General features: G+C 37.8%; 1 non-coding gene across 1 annotated transcript; it reads left to right on the top strand.

The window, feature by feature from the left end:
- The first annotated feature begins 14,703 nt into the window (after positions 1–14,703).
- LOC130977451 (small nucleolar RNA R71) lies at positions 14,704–14,811 on the top strand. Its single transcript, XR_009085141.1, has one exon. It is a non-coding gene; the product is annotated as a small nucleolar RNA R71 (small nucleolar RNA).
- The last annotated feature ends 10,907 nt before the right edge of the window (positions 14,812–25,718 follow it).

The raw sequence follows: 25,718 nt of genomic DNA, 5'->3' as shown, positions 1-25,718 counted from the left end.
TCGTCCAAGTAATAAAACCTTACGTGAGTAAGGGTCGATCCCACGGAGATTGTTAGTAATGAAGCAAGCTATGGTCATCTTGTAAATCTTAGTCAGGCAAACTCAGATATATATGGTGATGAACGAAAATAACATAGAAGATAAAGATAGTGATACTTATGTATATCATTGGTGTATGAGCTTCAGACAAGTGTATGAAGATGCCTTCCCTTCCGTCTCTCTGCTTTCCTACAGCCTTCATCCAATCCTTTCTTACTCCCTTCCATGGCAAGCTCGTATAGGGTCTCACTGTTGTCAGCAGCTACCTCCCATCCTCTCAGTGAAAGCGATTGCATATGTCCTGTCACGGCATAGCGGAATTCATCTGTCGGTTCTCAATCAGGCGCGGAATAGAATCCAGTGATTCTTTTGCGTTATCACTAACGCCCCCGCCCTCAGGGTTTGAAGCACGTCACAGTCATTCAGTCATTGAATCCTACTCAGAACACCACAGACAAGGTTAGACCTTCCGGATTCTCTTGAATGCTGCCATCAGGTCCTGCCTATACCACGAAGACTCCGAAGAATCCAAGAGATATTCACTAAGCCTCGAATGCTTGTAGAACAAGAATGGTTGTCAATCACCTTGTTCATAGGTGAGAGTGGTGATGGGCGTCAATCATCACCATCATCATGTTGAAGAACAAGTGATATCTTGGTAAAAGAACAAGCGGAATTGAATGGAAGAACAATAGTAATTGCATTAATACTCGAGGTACAGCAGAGCTCCACACCCTTAATCTATGGTGTGTAGAAACTCCACCGTTGAAAATACATAAGAACAGGGTCTAGGCATGGCCGAATGGCCAGCCTCCCAAAGATCTAAGATAGCATAAAACAAAGATAGCTACCAAAGTCTCGATACAAATACAATAGTAAAAGGTCCTACTTATAGATAACTAGTAGCCTAGGTGTACAAAGATGAGTAAATGACATAAAAATCCACTTCCGGGCCCACTTGGTGTGTGCTTGGGCTGAGCAATCAAGGAAATTCGTGTAGAGAACTTTTCTGGAGTTAAACGCCAGCTCCCATGCCAGTTTGGGCGTTTAACTCCAACTTTTATTCCTGTTCCGGCGTTTAACGCTGGAATTCCTGAGGCCGGATTGCTTTGCGGGTTTGGGCCATCAAATCTTGGACAAAGTATGGACTATTATATATTGCTGGAAAGCCCTGGATGTCTACTTTCCAACGCCGTTGAGAGCGCGCCAATTGGGCTTCTGTAGCTCCAGAAAATCCACTTCGAGTGCAGGGAGGTCAGAATCCAACAGCATCTGCAGTCCTTTTTGGTCTCTGAATCAGATTTTTGCTCAGGTCCCTCAATTTCAGCCAGAAAATACCTGAAATCACAGAAAAACACACAAACTCATAGTAAAGTCCAAAAAAGTGAATTTTAAATAAAAACTAATAAAAATGTACTAAAATCTAACTAAAAGATATCAAAAACATACTAAAAACAATGCCAAAAAGTATACAAATTATCCGCTCATCATCCCCCATGCTAAAAATTTGGTAATATATCCAGGAGGGATGAGATGCTTCAACAAATTATGCTTTTCTGTGAAATTTTTTATGTTTGGGGCATTGACTTCATGGGTCCATTTCCAAATTCTAATGGCTATTTTTATATATTGTTAGCTGTGGATTACCTTTCCAAATGGGTGGAAGCAATTCCTACCCGTACTGATGATGCTAACACTGTTGTTTTCTTTGTGAGAAACTATATTATTTGCCGCTTTGGATCACCACGAGCAATCGTGAGCGATCAAGGCACCCATTTTTGTAACAGGAGACTAACATGATTAATGAAGAAGCATGGGATAATTCATAAGGTTGCAACAACATACCATCCTCAGACCAATGGGCAAGCCGAGGTGTCAAACAAAGAGATAAAGCATATCTTGCAGAAGATAGTCAAACCTCATAGAAAAGACTGGAGCACCAGGCTACAAGATGCACTATGGGAATATAGGACAGCATATAAAACACCCATTGGAATGAGTCCTTTCTGCTTAGTTTATGGAAAAGCTTGTCATCTCCCAGTTGAAGTAGAGCACAGAGCTTTTTGGGCAGTCAAGGAGTGCAACATGAAAATTGAGAAAGCCGGAGTTGAAAGGAAGTTGCAACTGCAAGAACTGGAGAGCCTTTGCCTAGAAGCTTATGAGAACTCAAGAATATACAAGGAGAAGATGAAGGCTGTACATGATCAGCACATCAAGAGAAAAGAGTTCCAACCTGGGGATTTAGTACTCCTTTACAAATCTCGACTGAGGCTCATGCCAGGCAAGTTGAGATCAAGATGGGAAGGTCCATACAGAGTAGAGAAGGCCGAACCATACGGAGTTTATCACCTAAGCCATCCTTCAAGCTCTGAACTTATCAAAGTTAATGGACAACGTCTGAAGCTGTACCATGGCGAGAAGATGCAGAAAAACAAGGATCTTGAGATCTTCCTCTTGGAAGATCCTCACTCAGCAGAAGATTGAGCTAGTGGAGTGTCCAACTTACGGACGTTAAAGCAAAGTCCTAGGTGGGAGACAACCCACCATGGTATGATCGTTCTTTTCTTTATTTTTAGTTTTTCTATTTAATAACTCTTCTTTTTATCAGCACATTTCGTGCATCTGTATTTGCATAATTTAAAAAAAAATGACACGCGACGCGACCGCATCAGCGACGCGTCCGCGTCCAAAGGAGAGGGGAGAAAATAAAAAACGAACAGATAGTCACGCTGGAGCGTGACTGGAGGCGTGCCAGTGGCACAAATCATCCTACGCGACCGCGTCGCTGACGCGACCGCGTCACATGGGATTAATGACCTCCCACACGGCCGCGTGGGGCTGCCCCACGCGGCCGCGTGCCTTGATTTTCGACATAAAAAGGGGTGCACAACGAATTATTGTGCGAGAGTGGTGCTGGATTGGTTCTGGACGCACAATCCCTATCACGCGACTGCGTCGCCAACGCGTCCGCGTCATTCCTTTCTGAAGCCCACTCACGCGATCGCATGCCCCACGCGATCGCGTCACCCCGAATTTAGCAAATATATAAATTCGAACAGAGAGTTGTGCAGGCGCGAGGCTGCACTCGCGCCAGAAGCATAACAAGGGTCACGCGACCACGTGACCGACGCGACCGCGTCAACTGAATTAAAGCGCAATCACGCGAACGCGTGCCCCACGCGGCCGCATCGCTTGCGCCGCACAGCTCTACCTGAATTGCCAACATATCTTATCTTTCTCTTCTCCAAATCCTAATTTTTCTTTTCCCTCCTTATTTCTTCCTTCTCCCTTCTTCCTTCTATCTCACCTTTCACTCTTTCTCTCTCCCCTTCATTAACAAGGTTTTATTTTCTTCTTCCCTCCTTCCTTTTCTATCATTCTTCTTATTTTATATGTTATTTTCTTTTCTTTTCTTTTTCTTTTCATTATCCATATTTTCTTTCTTCTTCTTTCTTTTTTACATGGTGTTAGCAATTTATTTGAGTCATTATTCTTCATTATATGCTTGTGGATTGTTGTAATTTGTTTGGCAATTATATATTATTTTCTTTAAAGGTTTGCTTGCATGTTTGCTTTAATACTTTCTATACCTTATTTACCATGCATGCTATGTGTTTGTGAAAAAGCCCATATGGCATTATGCACTTCTCTATTATACTTTCTACTATTCAAAGCATGTTTTTCACAAATTCCCTTTACCATTTTATTAATTGAATTTAATTGCCAATACAAACGTGATAGTTTGTTACGAAGTGATGCTTGATCTATGCTACTCATGCCCTTGCCGGCATGCCAATAATCATCTTGCATCTACTTACCCTATCATGCACTGGTTCTATTTCCTTTAATGATATTTTCACATGTTGTCATGATCATGTGTTTATTTCATTCATCTTTACCGTGCACTGATTATCACTCACTCAATCCTCTTCCTTGCTTTATTTCTTTGGATTTAACTTACTTTCTCTTCCCTTTTTCAGAATGGCCACCAAGAAAGGCAAAGAGAAAGCTACCCCTAAACCCACAGCAAGAAAAGGAACAAAGAGAGCATTAGTGGCAGGACCTTCTTCAACTGCGGTCAAGCCCTCAACAAAAAGAATTAAAAGGATTATCAAGGTTGATGAAAAGGAGAGAGCCTTCCCAGCCAAGGACACTGCACGATTCCCAAATCGCTACTGTGAGCAGATGTTTCCTATTCTGGCAGCTCAAAATTACAACAATGAACACCTTCTTATCCTTCCGCTTCGTATTGCTGAATTTGTTGAGCCACAAATTGCACAAAGACATTGGGGATTCTTACAGAGACAGCCACGACAGGTTAATCTTTCTTGGGTCGTTGAGTTCTACTCCAACTTCCACCTGCCGACTCTGCAGTCTGTCTATTTACACCAGAAGCAAGTTCCCATTACAGAAGAGGCCATACAGCAAGCCTTAGATCTCCCACCTGCTCCAGAAGGATTGGACGCCTTTCAGAAAGCCGCAATCAAGCGCCAGGCATACACCTTTGACTGGGATGCTGTTCTCAGAGTTATCGCTCAACCTAGCAGTAAATGGATCTTCGGATACCATCGTTCCCATCCTAAGGGAATCTCGGCTTCCGCACTCACCTTAGAGGCTTACGTATGGGCACAGATTATGTCCTATTACGTCTTCCCGAGTACTCATGAGTCCTCCTTCATCGCAGACATGGCCGTTCTACTATGGTGCATCCTCACAGACCAGCCTCTTAATTTACTAAGACATATCCGGAATGCTATGGAACATGTGCAGATCGCAGGCAACCTACCTTTCCCCGCATTGGTCTCTGATCTTAGCCATTCTTCCACGGGATGATCAGTATGTCCTTAACGGGAGATATCTCATGCCACAACTTGCCACTACCTGACTTCCGGAGGTAATTTCTCTTCCCTAGCACCAATAAATTAGGATATTTTAGTTAGATTTTCTTTCTTTTATAGAATAGGAGGTTAGTTGCATGCATGTTCTACTTGATTGAAAAGACAATAAGTTTCTTCTAAGACTCTATCTTTGGAACAAAATTTCACTAATTTTAATTAAAAAAATTTTTATGATAAATTTGCTTGAAGTTGTATTTGGAACATGATGTTTGAGCTAAAGAACACACAACCTGTGAAGATTTGAGCCTTTATGCATGGTTACATTATTTAACCATAATTATTTTATTCTTGTGTGTTTACTTCTCTATGATTGTAATCTATATTTTGTTTCATCCTATATGTCCAATATTTATTATGTTTATATGCTTGCATATGATTGAGGCCATTATTTGTTTAAACTCACTTATCCAAATTAAGCCTACCATTTTCAATTACCTTTGTTAACCACTTTGAGCCTTTAAATCCCATTTGTTCTATATTTTACCACATTACTAGCCTTAAGCGAAAAAACAATTGTATATCCCAAATTGAATCTTTGGTTAGCCTAAGATAGAATTGTGTATGCTAGTTAAGTTTGGGAAATTGTGGGAACAAAAGTTATTAAGGGAATGTGTCATGATAATATAATGGGAATTTGGATACCTACTCATGTGAAACTATAAGAATTAAAAATCTATGTGCATTGATAAATAAATAAAAAAATCATTAAATAAATAAGGGGACAAAATTACCCCAATGCTGAATTGAGAATTCAAAGATCAATGCACATATGATAAAAAAAAATTGATACATGAGTATGGAATGTAAAAGGGAATTCTGGATAGCTAGGTATGAATTCTAAGACTATATAAAATATATAGGTTGGGTTAAAGCTTGGGTTAATTAAAGATTCAATTTATAAGCTCACTTAACCATATATGTATCCCTACCCTTACCTTGGCCCCATTACAACCTTGAAAAGACCTCATGATGTTTGCATTGGTATATTAACTGTTGTTGATTGGTTAGGAGAAGAACAAAAGTTAGAGAGCATGATTAGAGAAGGATAGAGTGATTACCCTATACACTAGAGAGATTAGAGCATACATACATCATCAGTGAGGGTTCAATGCTTGAATCTCCATGTTCCCTGCTTTCATGAGCTATCTTCTTGCACTTTTATCTGTCTTACTGTATAATGGTAGAATTAGTGGAATTTGATTTGTAATTATTTTGAAGAGCTTATTTGCTTTTGATCAAGTGGGCAAGAATCATATAGTTGCATTCATATATATAGGTTGCATTGCATTGCATGAGTTTCTACATGTTCATACTTTTTTATCTTATCTCCTTCAGTTAAGCATGAGGACATGCTAATGTTTAAGTGTGGAGAGGTTGATAAACCACTATTTTATGGTTTATATTGTGTTTAATTGTGTGGTTTTATCATGATCCTTACCCACTTATTCATTAATTTAGCATGCATTTATATTTCCTTCCTGAAATTATTACATGATTGAAAACTGCTTCCTAGAGACTTTTAATTCTCCTTTATTTCATTCGATGCCGTAATCTGTGTGTTAAGTGTTTCAGGCTTTATAGGGCATGAATGAGTTGGAGATTGGAAAGGAAGGTAGCAAAAATGGAAGGAACATGAGAAAGTGAGGAGATAACCAGCGAGAAGTGACACGGCCGCATGGCTCACACGTTCGCGTGAAAGAGGAGAAATCACAGTGACACGGAAGCGTGGACGATGCGAAAGCGTGGCAGGGAAAAACGCGAATGACGCGTCCGCATGGATGACGCGATCGCGTGACGAGCGCAATTTGCATAATCTGTAGAATTTGCTGGGGGCCATTTTGGACCTTATTTTGACCCAGTTTTCGGCCCAGAACAGCAGACTAGAGCCAGAGAACATGCAGAAACCAGAACAACAATTCATTCTACACAGTTTTAGTTTTAGATCTAGTTCTTACTCCTCTTCTAGGTTTTTCTCTCTAGACATTCATAGTTCTTAGGATTTTATTTTTCTATCACTTTTTGCATTGGGATACTGAGAAGAGTTATTACCTCATCAAGACTTCGTCATTCTAGTTCGTTTTCTTTACTTGGCTTTACTCTTCCATGTCCTTTGCTTTGTTAATTTTACCATTGGAATAATTTTAGGATTATTTAATACAAGGATTACTTTTATTTTTAATTGATTATTTTGATTTTTATTTACAATGTCTTTCTTTAAGTCCTTTTTATATGTTATGAATTTTACATTCACAATGAGCGAGTAGTTCCCTAACTTGATGGGAGGTTGATTGAAAGGAACCCTTAAGTTGGAAAGCTTAAAAGAAAGATTGTAATTGGGTTTATTGTTGGATTGCCCTCTAGTCATTAACACCAATCCCTTTTAATTAAGTGGGTTGCAACTTGTGAACAGACGTAGCATTCCAACTTGTTTGACTTTCTCTTACCTAGTAAGAGATAACTAAACAGGATAACCTTTAGTTATCAATTAATCTAGAGAGTAACTCAACAATAACGGGGCTTCCAATTAATCAACTCTCAATCAAGGCTTTTATTTACATTATTCAAATTCTCTAATTTAATTTCCTATTTACTCAACTCAAACCTTTTTGAAAACATCTGATTAATAAAATAGCACACTTTTCTGCAACTCGTTGGGAGACGACCTGGGATTCATACTCCCAGTATTTTAATTTCAAATTTCTGTGACACCTTTCTAAATTGATAAGTGAATTTCTGGCGAGCTAAAAACTATACTTGCAACGTATATATTTTAATAATTTTTAACTCGCCAATTTCTGCTCGCATCATGGGTCAACAATTCTTTCATAAATTTAGCATAGAAAGGCATTTGCTATAGAGCCTCTGCAAAGGGAATGTTGATCTGTAGCTTCTTGAAGACATCTAAAAATTTAGAGAACTGCTTTTCTTTGGAAGCCTTCTGAAGTCTCTGAGGATATGGCATTTTTGGCTTGTATTCAGGAGCCTTTGGCAATGTAGGATACGTGTCTAGAGAGTCAAGAAATGGGTTGTCTGCACACTTTGGAGCGGCGTGCTCCACTTCTTCCTTTTTCTCTTCTGGAGCTTCCTTTTCAACTAGCTCTTCATTAGCTCTTGTCTCAAAGCCAGCTGTTTTACCACTTCTCAATTAAATCACCTTGCAGTCTTCTCTTGGGTTCACCACTGTATCACCCGAAAATGTACTTACAGACCTTTCAGGTATTTGCTTGCTCAGCTGGCCCATTTGCACTTCCAAGTTTCTAATGGAGGCTCTGGTTTCCTGCATAAAACTCCTCATCATCTCCCAATTAGAATCATCCTTGGATTTAGAGTTGGCCTGCTGAGGCTGAGATTGGCGGTTATTATAACTATTTTATTGGAAGCAGCCCTGAGAATTATTGTTAAAATTCTGAGTTCTCTGAGGTTGGTCTCTCCACCCAAAATTTGGGTGATTTCTCCATCCTTGATTGTATGTCTGAGAATAGGGGTCATTATTGGGTTTTCTAGAACCGCTCCCCATATAATTAACCTGTTCAGAAGAGGATTGAGCATAATCATAGTTGTCATTCTGCACTAAATGTCCTGCTATGTCATAAGAGATCTCTTGAAATGGATTTTGGGTGTTGATAGCTGAGACTTGCATGCCACCCATGTGTTGAGTAAGTAGATTTATTTGCTGAGACATAAGCTTGTTCAGAGCAAGAATAGCATTAAGAGCTTCCACTTTCATGACACTCTTCTTCTGAGGAGCCTCAGAGTTCACAGGATTCCTGTTAGATGAGTATAAATATTGGTTGCTAGTAACCAATTCAATAAGCTCAATAGTCTCCTCTAGTGTCTTCTTCTTGTGCAATGAACCTCTTGCAGAATTATCTAGGCACATTTTGGACATTTCACCCAAGTCTTCATAAAAGATGTCTAGTTGAGTCCATTTGGAGAACATGTTTGGAGGGCATTGCCTAGTCAGTAGCTTGTATCTCTCCCAAGCTTCATACAGAGTCTCACCATCCTTCTGTCTAAAGGTCTGAACCTCCATCCTAAGCTTAGTCAGCTTCTTTGTGGGAAAAATTTTGTGAGAAACTCAGTAACCACCTTGTTCCAAGTATCCAAACTCTCCTTGGGTTGAGAATCCAGCCATAGCTTTGCTCTATCCCTCAGAGCAAACGGGAAGAGCATGAGTTTGTATACATCTGCATTTACTCCATTTGTCTTCACAGTATCACAAATTTGTAGAAAACTAGAAATAAATTGATTTGGGTCTTCGTGGGGAAGACCATGATACTGGCAGTTTTGTTGCACCAGGGTGACCAGTTGAGGCTTCAACTCAAAGTTGTTCGCCGCAATAGGAGGCACCACGATGCTTTTTCCATAAAGATCTGCAGTCGGAGAAGAGTAAGAGCCAATCACTCTCCTTTGTTGTTCATTCTCATTCGGGTTTGCTGCATTGGCATTCTCAGTATTAGTTGGATCCATAGTGGATTCTGTACCTTGTAAAGTTGGTGCACGAAATTGTGATCACTACAACTTCGCACAACTAACCAGCAAGTGCACTGGGTCGTCCAAGTAATACCTTACGTGAGTAAGGGTCGATCCCACGGAGATTGTTGGTATGAAGCAAGCTATGGTCATCTTGTAAATCTCAGTCAGGCAGACTCAAATGGGTATAGATGATGAACGAAAATAACATAAAGATAAAGATAGAGATACTTATGTATATCATTGGTGTAAGAGCTTCAGACAAGCGTATGAAGATGCCTTCCCTTCTGTCTCTCTGCTTTCCTACTGCCTTCATCCAATCCTTCTTACTCCTTTCCATGGCAAGCTCGTGTAGGGTTTCACTGTTGTCAGCAGCTACCTCCCATCCTCTCATTGAAAACGATTGCATATGCTCTGGTCACAGCATAGCGGAATTCATCTGTCGGTTCTCAATCAGACCGGAATAGAATCCAGTGATTCTTTTGGCGTCTGTCACTAACGCCCCGCCCTCAGGAGTTTGAAGCACGTCACAGTCATTCAGTCATTGAATCCTACTCAGAATACCACAGACAAGGTTTAGACCTTCCGGATTCTCCTGAATGCCGCCATCAAGTCCTGCCTATACCACGAAGATTCCGATTAAAGAATCCAAGAGATATTCACTAAGCCTTGGTTGCATGTAGAACAAGAATGGTTGTCAGTCACCTTTATTCATAGGTGAGAATGATGATGAGTGTCACGGATCATCACATTCATCAAGTTGAAGAACAAGTGATATCTTAGAACAAGAATAAGCGGAATTGAATGGAAGAACAATAGTAATTGCATTAATACTCGAGGTACAGCAGAGCTCCACACCTTAATCTATGGTGTGTAGAAACTCCACCGTTGAAAATACATAAGAACAAAAGTGATCATTGGTTTCGGCCCCAAAGAGGGAACCAGAAGAACCAAGATGTGATCTAAGAACTAGATGTCCAAAGATGATAAATACAATGGTAAAAGGTCCTATATATAGAGAACTAGTAGCCTAGGGTGTACAGAGATGAGTAAATGACATAAAAATCCACTTCCGGGCCCACTTGGTGTGTGCTTGGGCTGAGCAATGAAGCATTTTCGTGTAGAGACGTTTTCTGGAGTTAAACGCCAGCTTTCATGCCAGTTTGGGCGTTTAACTCCAAGTTTTATGCCAGTTCCGGCGTTTAACGCTGGAATTTCTGTAGGTGACTTTGAACGCCGGTTTGGGCCATCAAATCTTGGGCAAAGTATGGACTATTATATATTACTGGAAAGCCCAGGATGTCTACTTTCCAACGCCGTTGAGAGCGCGCCAATTGGGCTTCTGTAGCTCCAGAAAATCCACTTCGAGTGCAGGGAGGTCAGAATCCAACAGCATCTGCAGTCCTTTTCAGTCTCTGAATCAGATTTTTGCTCAGGTCCCTCAATTTCAGCCAGAAAATACCTGAAATCACAGAAAAACACACAAACTCATAGTAAAGTCCAGAAAAGTGAATTTTAACTAAAAACTAATAAAAATATAATAAAAACTCAACTAAAACTACCAAAAACATACTAAAAACAATGCCAAAAAGCATACAAATTATCCGCTCATCACAACACCAAACTTAAATTGTTGCTTGTCCCCAAGCAACTGAAAATCAAATAAGATAAAAAGAAGAGAATATACTATAGACTCCAAATTATCAATGAAACTGAGCTCCAAATTAGATGAGCGGGACTAGTAGCTTTTTGCCTCCGAACAGTTTTGGCATCTCACTTTATCCTTTGAAATTCAGAATGATTGGCTTCTTTAGGAACTCAGAATCCAGATAGTGTTATTGATTCTCCTAGTTAAGTATGATGATTCTTGAACACAGCTACTTTATGAGTCTTGGCCGTGGCCCAAAGCACTCTGTCTTCCAGTATTACCACCGGATACATACATGCCACAGACACATAATTGGGTGAACCTTTTCAGATTGTGACTCAGCTTTGCTAAAGTCCCCAATTAGAGGTGTCCAGGGTTCTTAAGCACACTCTTTTTGCCTTGGATCACAACTTTATTTCTTTTCTTTTTCTTTCTTTTTCTCTTTCTCCCTTTTTTTCGTTTTTCTCTTTCTTTTTTTTTTCCTTTTTTTTTTCCTTTTTTTTTTGTATTCACTGCTTTTTCTTGCTTCAAGAATCATTTTTATGATTTTTCAGATCCTCAGTAACATGTCTCCTTTTTCATCATTCTTTCAAGAGCCAACAATTTTAACATTCATGAACCACAAATTCAAAAGACATATGCACTGTTTAAGCATACATTCAGAAAACAAAAAGTATTGTCACCACATCAAACTAATTAAGCTAGTTTTAAAGATGAATTTGAAATCCTGTACTTCTTGTTCTTTTGTGATAAAAACAGTTTTCATTTAAGAAAGGTGATGGATTCATATTCATAGCTTTAAGGCATAGACACTAAGACACTAATGATCATAAGACACAAACATGGATAAACATAAAGCACTAAAATTCGAAAAACAGAAGAATAAAGAACAAGGAGATTAAAGAACGGGTCCACCTTAGTGATGGCGGCTCTTTCTTCTTCTTGAAGATCCTATGGAGTGCTTGAGCTCCTCAATGTCTCTTCCTTGTCTTTGTTGCTCCTCTCTCAAGATCCTTTGATCTTCTCTAATTTCATGGAGGATGATGGAGTGTTCTTGGTGCTCCACCCTTAGTTGTCCCATGTTGGAACTCAATTCTCCTAGGGAGGTGTTTAGTTGCTCCCAATAGTCTTGTGGAGGAAGGTGCATCCCTTGAGGCATCTCAGGGATCTCTTGATGAGAGGGGTCTCTTGTTTGCTCCATCCTTTTCTTAGTGATGGGCTTGAGGTCATGCCTTCTCAGTTGAACCGGCTTTGGATGCCATAAGTGGTTATGGAAAAACAAAAAAACAATGCTTTTACCACACCAAACTTAAAAGGTATGCTCGTCCTCGAGCAAAAGAAGAAAGAAGAGAGTAGAAGAAGAAGAAATGGAGGAGAGTGAGATGGCTTTGTGGTTCGGCCAAAAGAGGGGAAGAAGTGGTGAAGAGAAAGAGATGTTGAGGTGATTGGTGAATGGGTGAAGAAGAAGAGAGAGTGGTGGGGTTGTTTGGGGATCCTGTGGGGTCCACAGATCCTTAGGTGTCAAGGAAAAGTCATCCCTGCACCCAATGGCATCAAAAATCACGTTTTGAGCCAATTCTGGCGTTAAACGCCGGGCTGGTGCCCATTTCTGGCGTTTAACGCCAGGTTCTTGCCCTTTTCTGGCGTTTAACGCCAGTCTGGTGCCCCTTTCTGGCGTTAAACGCCCATAATGGTGCCAGACTGGGCGTTAAACGCCCAACTGCTAGCCTCACTGGCGTTTAAACGCCAGTGAGTTCTTCCTCCAGGGTGTGCTATTTTTCTTCCTGTTTTTCATTCTGTTTTTGCTTTTTCAATGGATTTTGTGACTTCTTATGATCATCAACCTACAAAAAACATAAAATAACAAAAGAAAATATATAAAATATAATCATTGGGTTGCCTCCCAACAAGCACTTCTTTAATGTCAATAGCTTGACAGAGGGCTCTCATGGAGCCTCACAGATACTCAGAGCATTGTTGGAACCTCCCAACACCAAACTTAGAGTTTGAATGTGGGGGTTCAACACCAAACTTAGAGTTTGGTTGTGGCCTCCCAACACCAAACTTAGAGTTTGACTGTGGGGGCTCTATTTGTCTCTGATTTGAGGGAAGCCCTTCAAGCTTCCTCTCCATGGTGACAGAGGGATATCCTTGAGCCTTAAACACCAAGGATTTTTCAATCACTTGAATGATCAGTTCACCTCTATCAACATCAATCACAGCCTTTGCTGTGGCTAGGAAGGGTCTGCCAAGGATGATGGATTCATCCATGCACTTCCCAGTTTCTAGGACTATGAAATCAGTAGGGATGTAATGGTCTTCAATCTTAACCAAAACATTCTCTACAAGTCCATGAGCTTGTTTTCTTGAGTTGTCTGCCATCTCTAGTGAGATTCTTGCAGCTTGTACCTCAAAGATCCCTAGCTTCTCCATTACAGAGAGAGGCATGAGGTTTACACTTGACCCTAAGTCACACAGAGCCTTCTTGAAGGTCATGGTGCCTATGGTACAAGGTATGGAAAACTTCCCAGGATCTTGTCTCTTTTGAGGTAGTTTCTGCCTAGACAAGTCATCCAGTTCTTTGGTGAGCAAGGGAGGTTCATCTTCCCAAGTCTCATTTCCAAATAACTTGTCATTTAGTTCCATGATTGCTCCAAGGTATTTAGCAACTTGCTCTTCAGTGACATACTCATCCTCTTCAGAGGAAGAATACTCATCAGAGCTCATGAATGGCAGAAGTAAGTCCAATGGAATCTCTATGGTCTCATTTTGAGCCTCAGATTCCCATGGTTCCTCATTGGGGAACTCATTGGAGGTCAGTGCACGCCCATTGAGGTCTTCCTCAGTGGCGTTCACTGCCTCTCCTTCCTCCCAGGATTCGGCCATGTTAATGGCTTTGCACTCTCCTTTTGGATTTTCTTCTGTGTTGCTTGGGAGAGTATTAGGAGGGAGTTCAGTAATTTTCTTGCTCGGCTGTCCCACTTGTGCCTCCAAATTTCTAATGGAGGACCTTGTTTCAGTCATGAAACTTTGAGTGGTTTTGATTAGATCAGAGACCATGGTTGCTAAGTCAGAGGGGTTCTGCTTAGAATTCTCTGTCTGTTGCTGAGAAGATGATGGAAAAGGCTTGCCATTGCTAAACCTGTTTCTTCCACCATTATTGTTGTTGAAACCTTGTTGAGGTCTCTCTTGATTCTTCCATGAGAAATTTGGGTGATTTCTCCATGAAGAATTATAGGTGTTTCCATAGGGTTCTCCTAGGTAATTCACCTCTTCCATTGAAGGGTTCTCAGGATCATAGGCTTCTTCCTTAGATGAAGCATCCTTAGTACTGCTTGGTGCATTTTGTATTCCAGACAGACTTTGAGAAATCAAATTGACTTGTTGAGTCAATATTTTATTCTGAGCCAGTATGGCATTCAGAGTGTCAATCTCAAGAACTCCTTTCTTCTGACTAGTCCCATTATTCATAGGATTCCTTTCAGAAGTGTACATGAATTGGTTATTTGCAACCATTTCAATTAGCTCTTGAGCCTCTGTAGGCGTCTTCTTCAGATGAAGAGATTCTCTAGCAGAGATATCCAAGGACATCTTGGATAGTTCAGAGAGACCATCATAGAAGATACCTATGATGCTCCATTCAGAAAGCATGTCAGAAGGACACTTTCTGATTAATTGTTTGTATCTTTCCCAAGCTTCATAGAGGGATTCTCCATCCTTCTGTCTGAAGGTTTGGACTTCCACTCTAAGCTTACTCCATCTTTGTGGTGGAAAGAACTTTGCCAAGAAGGCATTGACTAGCTTTTCCCAAGAGTCCAGGCTTTCTTTAGGTTGAGAGTCCAACCATGTCCTAGCTCTGTCTCTTACAACGAAAGGGAATAGCATCAGTCTGTAGACTTCAGGGTCAACCTCATTAGTCTTGACTGTGTCACAGAATTGCAAGAACTCAGCTAAAAACTGATGAGGATCTTCCAATGGAAGTCCATGGAACTTGCAATTCTGTTGCATTAGAGAAACTAATTGAGGCTTAAGCTCAAAGTTGTTTGCTCCAATGGCAGGGATAGAGATGCTTCTCCCATAGAAATTGGGAGTAGGTGCAGTAAAGTCACCCAGCACCTTCCTTGCATTGTTGGCATTGTTGTTGTTTTCGGCTGCCATGTGTTCTTCTTCTTTGAAGAATTCGGTCAGGTCCTCTAAAGAGAGTTGTGTTTTGGCTTCTCTTAGCTTTTGCTTCAAGGTCCTTTCAGGTTCAGGGTCAGCTTCAACAAGAATGCCTTTGTCTTTGTTCCTGCTCATATGAAGGAGAAGAGAACAAGAAAATGTGGAATCCTCTATGTCACAGTATAGAGATTCCTTGAGGTGTCAGAGGAAAAGAAAAGTAGAAGACAGAAGTAGAAAATTTGAACTTATCAAAGAAGATGGAGTTCGAATTTTGCATTAAGGAATAGAGTTAGTTCAGAAATAGAAGGATGTGAGAAGAAGGGAAGTAATTTTCGAAAATTAAGTTAAAAGATTTTGAAAATATTTTTGAAAAACACCATTTGATTTTCGAAAATAAAAGTGGGAAAGAAATCAAGTGATTTTTGAAAAAGATTTTGAAATTAGAAATTAAAAAGATTTGATTGAAAACTATTTTGAAAAAGATGTGATTAAAAAGATTTGATTGAAAAGTTATGGTTTTAAAAAGATGTGATTGAGAAGATATGATTTGAAAACAATTTTAAAAGATATGATTTTAAAAATTAATGACTTTCCTAACAAGAAAAGATATGATTCAGACATAAAACCTTCCTTAACAGAAAAGGCAAAAAATGTTCAATCAAATCATTAATTGTTAGTAAGTATCTTTGAAAAAGGAAAGAAATTGATTTTGAAAACATTTGATTGAAAAGATATGATTTGAAAAAGATTTGATTTTGAAAAACTTTGAAAACTTGAAAAAAATTGATTTTGAAAACAAAATTCTCCCCTTGTGCCATCCTGGCGTTAAACGCCCAGAATGGTGCACATTCTGGCGTTTAACGCCCAAACTACTACCCTTTTGGGCGTTAAACGCCCAGCCAGGCACCCTGGCTGGCGTTTAAACGCCAGTCTGTCTTCTTCACTGGGCATTTTTGAATGCCCAGCTTTTTCTGTATAATTCCTCTGCAGTATGTTCTGAATCTTCAATTCTCTGTATTATTGACTTGAAAAGACACAAATTAAAAATATTTTTGGATTTTTAATAATGAGGAATAATCAAAATGCAACTAAAATCAAATAACAATGCATGCAAGACACCAAACTTAGCAGTTTGTATACTATTGACACTAACAAACTGAGAATGCATATGAGAAACAACAAAACACTCAAGTCAATAGAATTCAAAGATCAAAACAAGGAAATCATCAAGAATAACTTGAAGATTAATGAGGACACATGCATGAATGCAATAAGAACAGAAACATGCAATTGACACTAAACTTAAGATGAGACTCTAGACTCAAACAAGACATATTTTTTGGATTTTATGATTTTGTAAATTTTTTTTTTTTTTGTGCTTTTTCGAAAATTAAGTGAAAAGAAAAATAAAGGTATCAAAATTCTTAATGAGAATTCCAGGAATCATGCAATGTTAGTCTAAAGCTTTAGTCTAAAGGAATTAGACATGGCCGGCTAAGCTTCAGCAGGACATTGCATTCAAGAGCTAAATTGATGATGATCAATCAGCTTTGGTGATGATAAGAACATCACCTTGAAACACTAGAATTCATTCTTAAGAACTCTGAAGAAAAATAATACCTAATCTAAGCAACAAGATGAACCGTCAGTTGTCCATACACAAGAACAATCCCCGGCAACGGCGCCAAAAACTTGGTGCACGAAATTGTGATCACTACAACTTCGCACAACTAACCAGCAAGTGCACTGGGTCGTCCAAGTAATACCTTACGTGAGTAAGGGTCGATCCCACGGAGATTGTTGGTATGAAGCAAGCTATGGTCATCTTGTAAATCTCAGTCAGGCAGACTCAAATGGGTATAGATGATGAACGAAAATAACATAAAGATAAAGATAGAGATACTTATGTATATCATTGGTGTAAGAGCTTCAGACAAGCGTATGAAGATGCCTTCCCTTCTGTCTCTCTGCTTTCCTACTGCCTTCATCCAATCCTTCTTACTCCTTTCCATGGCAAGCTCGTGTAGGGTTTCACTGTTGTCAGCAGCTACCTCCCATCCTCTCATTGAAAACAATTGCATATGCTCTGGTCACAGCATAGCGGAATTCATCTGTCGGTTCTCAATCAGACCGGAATAGAATCCAGTGATTCTTTTGGCGTCTGTCACTAACGCCCCGCCCTCAGGAGTTTGAAGCACGTCACAGTCATTCAGTCATTGAATCCTACTCAGAATACCACAGACAAGGTTTAGACCTTCCGGATTCTCCTGAATGCCGCCATCAAGTCCTGCCTATACCACGAAGATTCCGATTAAAGAATCCAAGAGATATTCACTAAGCCTTGGTTGCATGTAGAACAAGAATGGTTGTCAGTCACCTTTATTCATAGGTGAGAATGATGATGAGTGTCACGGATCATCACATTCATCAAGTTGAAGAACAAGTGATATCTTAGAACAAGAATAAGCGGAATTGAATGGAAGAACAATAGTAATTGCATTAATACTCGAGGTACAGCAGAGCTCCACACCTTAATCTATGGTGTGTAGAAACTCCACCGTTGAAAATACATAAGAACAAAAGTGATCATTGGTTTCGGCCCCAAAGAGGGAACCAGAAGAACCAAGATGTGATCTAAGAACTAGATGTCCAAAGATGATAAATACAATGGTAAAAGGTCCTATATATAGAGAACTAGTAGCCTAGGGTGTACAGAGATGAGTAAATGACATAAAAATCCACTTCCGGGCCCACTTGGTGTGTGCTTGGGCTGAGCAATGAAGCATTTTCGTGTAGAGACGTTTTCTGGAGTTAAACGCCAGCTTTCATGCCAGTTTGGGCGTTTAACTCCAAGTTTTATGCCAGTTCCGGCGTTTAACGCTGGAATTTCTGTAGGTGACTTTGAACGCCGGTTTGGGCCATCAAATCTTGGGCAAAGTATGGACTATTATATATTGCTGGAAAGCCCAGGATGTCTACTTTCCAACGCCGTTGAGAGCGCGCCAATTGGGCTTCTGTAGCTCCAGAAAATCCACTTCGAGTGCAGGGAGGTCAGAATCCAACAGCATCTGCAGTCCTTTTCAGTCTCTGAATCAGATTTTTGCTCAGGTCCCTCAATTTCAGCCAGAAAATACCTGAAATCACAGAAAAACACACAAACTCATAGTAAAGTCCAGAAAAGTGAATTTTAACTAAAAACTAATAAAAATATAATAAAAACTCAACTAAAACTACCAAAAACATACTAAAAACAATGCCAAAAAGCATACAAATTATCCGCTCATCAAAAGTCTTGCTTATTGTAAACGCCGCCTGAAAGTCCTTTCAGGTTCAGGATCAAAGCCTAAGAGATGTTCTTTGTCTCTATTCCTGTGCACAAACAAACAGAAAACAAGAAAGAATGGGAATCTCTACGTCAGAGTGCAAAGAATTTCCAATGAGGTAACCTGTGTAAAGAGATAAAAATATTGAATAAAATAAATAAAAGAAAAATAATAAATAGGTAACACCAAACTTAATTTCAGAAATTAAGAAAAATATTGGTGCTATTTATTTATTAAAAATATTTTTGAAATTTTTATTTATTTATTTATTTATTTTTTCAAAATTTTTTTAAAATTAGATTTTAATAAAAAAATAATAAAACGCCTAATCTAAGCAATCAAACAACTAATAGTTGTTAATCACAATCAATCCCCGGCAACGGTGCCAAAAACTTGGTGCAAAATTTTACAACCCACAAACTAACCGGCAAGTACACCGGGTCGTACCAAGTAATACCTTACGTGAGTAAGGGTCGATCCCACAAGGATTGATGGATTAAGCAACAATAGCATTTGATAGGATTAGTTAGGCAAGGAGAAAAGAGTATTTTGGTATTCAAAGAGCATTAAACATAGACAAATAAATAAGTTGGGAATAATATAATGAGAAGATAGTTAAGGTTTCAGAGTTATCTATTTTTCCGGATTTACTTTTTATTACTAACTAATTTAATCATGTAAGATTTAATTCATGGCAAACTATATGTGACTAGACCCTAATTCCTTAGACCTTCCTAGTCTCTTCTAAAATTCATTAACTGCCAATTCCTTGGTCAATTAATTTCAATTAGAGGGTGATGATCAATTTCCAGTTTATATTCCAAAAGAATCCTAATTATCCAAAAATAAGGGGATTATATGTCACGTATCCCGTTAAATACAAACAATTAAAAATTTAGTATAATATATTTTCAAGCTGTTGTTCAAGTAAAGAGCTTTTCCAAGTTTTACAAGAACTCAATTAGAATATGGGTCATACTTCCGTTCCACCCAATATTCATAAAATGAAGAACGAAAACAATTATTGAAATATAAATCAAAACATGGATTAAATTAGAAAGATCAAACGAATAAATCCATACAAATAGACAGAGCTCCTAACCTTAACAATGAAGGATTAGTTGCTCATGACTCAGTGAAAATAAGGATTCAGGTAAAAATGTCTATGTGTCTAAATGTACAGAGTTGCCATCTGATGGCATCTAAATTCCTATTTATAACTAATCCTAATTATTTTAAAATCTAATTATCTAAAATTAAAATTAATATCTTTTCCTAATTTAAAATCAAATTTGAATTTAAATCAGAATTAACTAACTACTCTGCGTCTTGTAACGTGGGGACCACTTGGCTTCACTGGATCCGCGCCTAACTTGGGTGCTAAAATGAGGCCCAGAAATTACGCTTCAGCATTTTCTGCGTTTCTGCACGTGGCGCATGTCACGCGTACGCGTTGCTGATTTTCTTCGCAAGTCACGCGGACGCGTCGATCACATGAACGCGTCGCTGTAAATTTCTTCAAATCACGTGTACGCGTCAATCACGCGTACGCATCGCCGTGGAAAGTTCCAAATCACGCGTACGCGTCAGGCACGCGTGCGCGTCGCTTCTCGCAGCCATCTCCTTTGATTCTTGTGCTGCAGAAACTCTGTCAAATTCTGCCGAATGCTACCTAAAATAAACAGTATTGCACAAAACTCAAAAGCATCCATAGTGGCTAAAATATAATTAATTCTTAATTAAACTTAACAATTTAAGTACAAATTCACTAGGAAAAGATAGACAAGATGCTCACGTATCAAGCACCCTCCACCGTCATAGTATCAGAGACAATATCATTGAGACAAATTTTCATTGAAATATCTTCAGTAACGTTACCTCCACTCCTCCGTTTGAAACCTATCATTGACTTTCTGGTAAGTTGTTTCAAGTTTGGATTTTTGTTCTCCTTTCTAAGTTTGGACATGACATTGTTGTTGTGTTGGACATTATTCATGGGATAGGATATCTCCTATAAAGCATTAGAAGAAAAATTAATATGAGTATATGTATCAATATTTTCTGATTCACCCTCATTTTCTGCTCTAGAACCCGAATTGGCAGCAAATAATTTATTTTTTTGTTTTTTCTTATCATTTTCACACTCAATTTTGAGAAACTATCAAAAAGTCAAGTAGGTGGAGATTTTTTCTTCGGTTGAGTTGGAATAGAACTATCATGAGGTTGATTAGGATTGAAGGAAGCTCTCTTTTCAATTAAACACCTACTGATTTGATCTGCCTTAAGCCATTCACCAACTCTATCTTTCTTGATATTGTTTCGGGTAGAATCATCAATAAAAAATTGGCAGTTCTTATATTCATTCTCCAATTTTGCACAATAAATACAGAACACACCTATACGTTCATAGTGTACTCTAATTTCCAACATTTTCTGATTAGGATCAAACAATTTCAGTGTATTCCTCACTCTTTTATCACCGTTCAGTTTCACTTTAGCCTTCATTGTGCGTGTATCTTTGCCTCTAACTTCAAATAGAGCAACATCTTCAATTTGACCAAGTCTCCCACCCAATTTTCGGCCAACCTCAAGCATTTTGTATTGTTCAGGCAATCTCGAAAATTGTACCCATACAGGAAAAGAAGATATTTGATTATCCTCCATGTTTATTGAATGCTTCCATCTACGAACGTGAAGAACAAAACTCTTGAATAACCAAGGCAAACCCCTCTCAATTCGAGTCATATCAAAGTCTTTCTCAAAGAAAATTGAAACTGATTTTTGGCTTTTTCGACTACTTTGAATCCTTTTGTTTTATTCCTTATTGCATAGAGAGCTCCTTCCATAGTACCTATGAAAAAGATTCGATCTGAAAAAATTATTTTAGACAGGTTCTGTGTGCAGGTTTGAATTCCTTCGAAACTTTTGCATAAGTTAGAACGATAAAATTATTCTCCTGATCACTATTAATTATATGGGAGTTTTGAGTTTCTGATTTGTTGCTCGTAGAGAAAATTAAAATTAATATTTGATGATTCTGGAAAAAACTAAGATATATAGAATGAGTGAATTAGAAAATAGAGTGAATTAAAAAAGAAATCCAGCATAAGAATAAATTTAAAAAAAAAAAAGAAAATTAGGAAACCAAGTGAGGTGAATTAAAAAGAAAAAAGAAATTAAGAAAAAAAAGTAGAGAAAAATAAAAAATATTTTGACAAAGATAAAATAAAAAAAAAAGTGTAACCACAAAGACAACGTAATAAAACTGTAGCAGAGCATGGACGAACCCATAAGAAGTTAATACGATAAAAATACTAATAATTAACAGATGAATACATCCAATATGAAAAATATAATTGCACTATACATATACGTACACATAGTCACATAGACATCTCGTACATAAAGCGGTGCCACTCAACTTGTAGAGCCCACAGGTGACAGGCCAAGGCGTTGACTTTCTGTGCTTTCGCCTCGCATTTATCATCATTCATCAATCAACCCACCACAATTTCAACCTCTTTTCTATTTTTTAAATTCTTTCTTTTGTGTGTTGCTGCATGGGAATGTGTTATATATTATTAAAATCGATTTTTTTTAATTAATGGTACAGTTGACGTTTGATGTTTCTAAAAGTATTTTTTATTGGGTCACACTAGTGTAAAGATTCATTTTATACAGATTTTATACAGATAATTTTTTTGTGGTTAAAACTAGTGACATGTGTCCTTTTTTCTTTTATTAGAGAGAGTTCTAATATAAATGCAAAGACTGTAATTATAATACCGTACAACTATTTGTAGATTATTAAATATTAATTACTAACTTCCATTTGAAAATGGTTAAAGCAATTAAAAATTATTAAAAGTTTATTATACTTTTTTTTCTTATATAACGACCATAACTTTTTCGGTTCGGATTATTGGCTCAAGTTTATTTTCTTTTTTTTCTTAATATAATATACTAATAAATTAAATAATTTATAATTATATGACGGTAAAATAATACATATTTAACCATTTAAATAATAATAATACATTTTTTATTTTTTTCTTTACGTCTTTATTCACAACTTTTTAAATAATAATTATAAAAAAATAAAATTCGTATGATATATAAAAAATTGTTAAATATTCATTTATAAGTATATATTAAAAAAATAATTATAACATGTATTGTTAATTTGTTATAAACATTTTAACATTTTATTAGTTTGCTTTCTTTTCATTTTTACATGAAAATAATTAAACATGTTAAACAAAATTAATACATTATTACATTTATGTTTAATTTTTATTAATTAATGGAAACTATTCTAACATGATATATAACTTAGTTAAAGTATATGAACTATATTTTTTTTCTATTAAAATTATATTGTCTTTACTGAAAAAAAGATGATTTTAATTTTACTTCTGATGGTTTCAGTGGCTAAGAGAAGGGGGCTTGAATCTTAGCCCCTTTTTTTTGCTTGAATACACTTGCTGGACTTAGAGGAGACTTTTCTGTTTTTAGCTCGTCCCTAGCTACGAGACATTTTCATTTTGTCTCGTCACTTGGCACGAGACATTTTTTATTTTTCATCAGAACAGTAGAAACAGAAGTGAAGTAGGAGAGAGAGAAGATTACACCCAGATATATCCTGGTTTAGCTGCTAAGTGCAGTGCAGCCTACATCCAGTCTCCATCACAACAATGATGGAATTTCACTATAATCATCCAGATTACAAGTTGTAAAGTGCTAACCCAACTTACAAAGGGATTCCCACAAAATCATGAAACACAACATAGATGAACAAATGAACTCTAAGACATCTATGGCTTTTTCTTTAATTTTGCACTCTCTGGCTTTTTCCGCTCTATGGCTTTTTCATACAAACCTCACTGTTTGCCTTTTTCCATGAGACTCAAGACATGACAAAATTAAACAGAAAAATTACAAAATAGAATACATTGAAGGAGAAGAGAAATCTGTTAGCTCAGGTAGCTCTGAGAACTCTGTGCCTTGCACTCTCAATTTTTCTCCTTGAATCAAACCATGACTATTCACCTCTTTTATAGAGAAGTGAAGTCTTCACAGTTTGAAAACACACACCCGAGCTTAGCTTCCTTTCCTTCAAAACAAAACCGGTTCGGCCACATAGAGAGAAGAGGTAACTCATGCAAAAACCAACATGCAAATACCTCTAGTCCTTCCTTGGTCATCACTCTTCATCAATCCGAGCACTCCATCCTTGGCTTCCTCTCCAAGATGGATTTCTGGCCCTTGATGCTTCATGATGATGATGATGGCTTCATCTGCTCCAATCTCTGCCTCTTCCATCACTTCGCCACTCTAGCTACTTCCTGTGGTGGTTGAGCAGAATCAGAGACAAGCCATGCCTCCAAGAATCTCACCTTGTTGGCCGAATCTTCTTCTTTCCTTTTGAGTATGAAGGATCCGAGATTACCTTACCAAATCTTACCACATTTGGTGATTATCTCAGCCACAACATATTTTTGGTTTTCTTTTTCTTGCCATCATTAACTTGATGGCCTTGATGCATGCAACTTCTTCTTTTTCCTTTTGATAGCTTAGTGTAGCTTCCATGGTTGCTGTGACATGACCGAAGAGAAGAGAGAAAGGGATGAGAGAGAAGATTGCACTTTAGTGAAGATAAGAAAGAGAGTAAGATAAATTAATTAGATTCGAAACCCAAGCCTAGAAGCGTATAGTGCACTTAAGGCTATCACATCATTTCTCCACTTTCTCTTTCCATTTTCCAAGGTCTACATTAAGTACAATAGAACAAAATTTGAAATCCATTCAAAAGTGAATTTGATTTCCGTGGAAACATGCATGGAACTCTTTCTCTCTATTTCTCAATTTGGACCAAGTAAATGGATCCTTCCATCAAACTTAGTTTGGGCTAAGTGACATCAATTATGGCCCAATAATAATTCAGCTTCACTTTGTTGATTATAATCTTTGAAATTAAAGCTGAACAAAATTCACACTTGGGCTTTGCAACATTTCTTTTATTTTTGTTCGGCCCAATATTAAATCCTGCATCACAAAATTATTAATTAACATATGTTAAATGAAAATTAAATTAATAATTTTGTAATTAATTATTTTAATAATGTTTGTTCATCATCAAAATTAAATTAGAGTTTTTCAAACTCGTCAACTTCAAATAGTTTTTCAAATTTATATATCTAACAATTAAATTCTTAATACAAAATTTCAAAAAACTTATTAAAATTATATAACCCAATTTTCACAGTTTAATTTAAATACAATTTTCAGCCATAAAATATATTTTTTATATGCAACAAAATCATATATCATATGATAATATATATGTGATATTTACTAATTCAAATCACATTAAATAATCATAATTTATCTATTATATAAAAGAGATATAAAAATATTTTGATGTCTAATTTTTTTTAAATATTTTTTATTGTACAAAATTTATAAGATAAAATATTTTATATGTGAATAGACTAAATTTATACTTGCATGAGAAGAAAACTAGAGGTCATTAACTTATTTATACAAAAGACAAGAGTAGAGGAACAAGAGTACAAAATAACAAACTCCTAACTCAGCCTGCGAAGTCAAGGCTGGCCGAAGAATAGCTACATACATATATATACATCCCAAAATCCAAAATACATAGACAAATTCCTAGTTCTCCATAATCCTCTAGGAGGAGCAAAATAAACTAGTATATAAGAGGAGAATCTATATATATACATATGTCAAAAGATCAAAAGAATCCCCAAAGGAAACCACTTCGCTGCAGAAGCTCTAGACGCCTAGCGAGGTGCCTCTCGACCTACATCTGAAAAAAATAACAACACCTCACCTATATCATATCATGAATATCCATACATACACACTTAATTCCCAACACACTTCATTGCTCTCTCTCTGTTACGGACCATAAAGGGTCCAGCCCAGCTAATCATCGGGTCGGAACGGCACCTCTGACCCAGGCCCAAGCCATCCCCCATCACAGGATGAATCCGACGGGTCAACTCCCAATATCCGATCCGGGGTCCATCCGACCTATCATCCGTTCGACCCAGGTCACCAGTCGAGTCGGTATTCCCGGGCAACACCCGAATCTCCAACCCAAAATCCGGGACAACCTGCTCTTCCCACGTGGACTAGGACAGCTCATGG

The sequence above is a fragment of the Arachis stenosperma genome, chromosome 4, assembly GCF_014773155.1.
Source record: "Arachis stenosperma cultivar V10309 chromosome 4, arast.V10309.gnm1.PFL2, whole genome shotgun sequence".
Classification (NCBI taxonomy): Eukaryota; Viridiplantae; Streptophyta; class Magnoliopsida; order Fabales; family Fabaceae; genus Arachis; species Arachis stenosperma.
The sequence above is the reverse complement of the archived record's forward strand: the minus strand, read 5'-3'. Positions and strand labels throughout refer to the sequence as shown.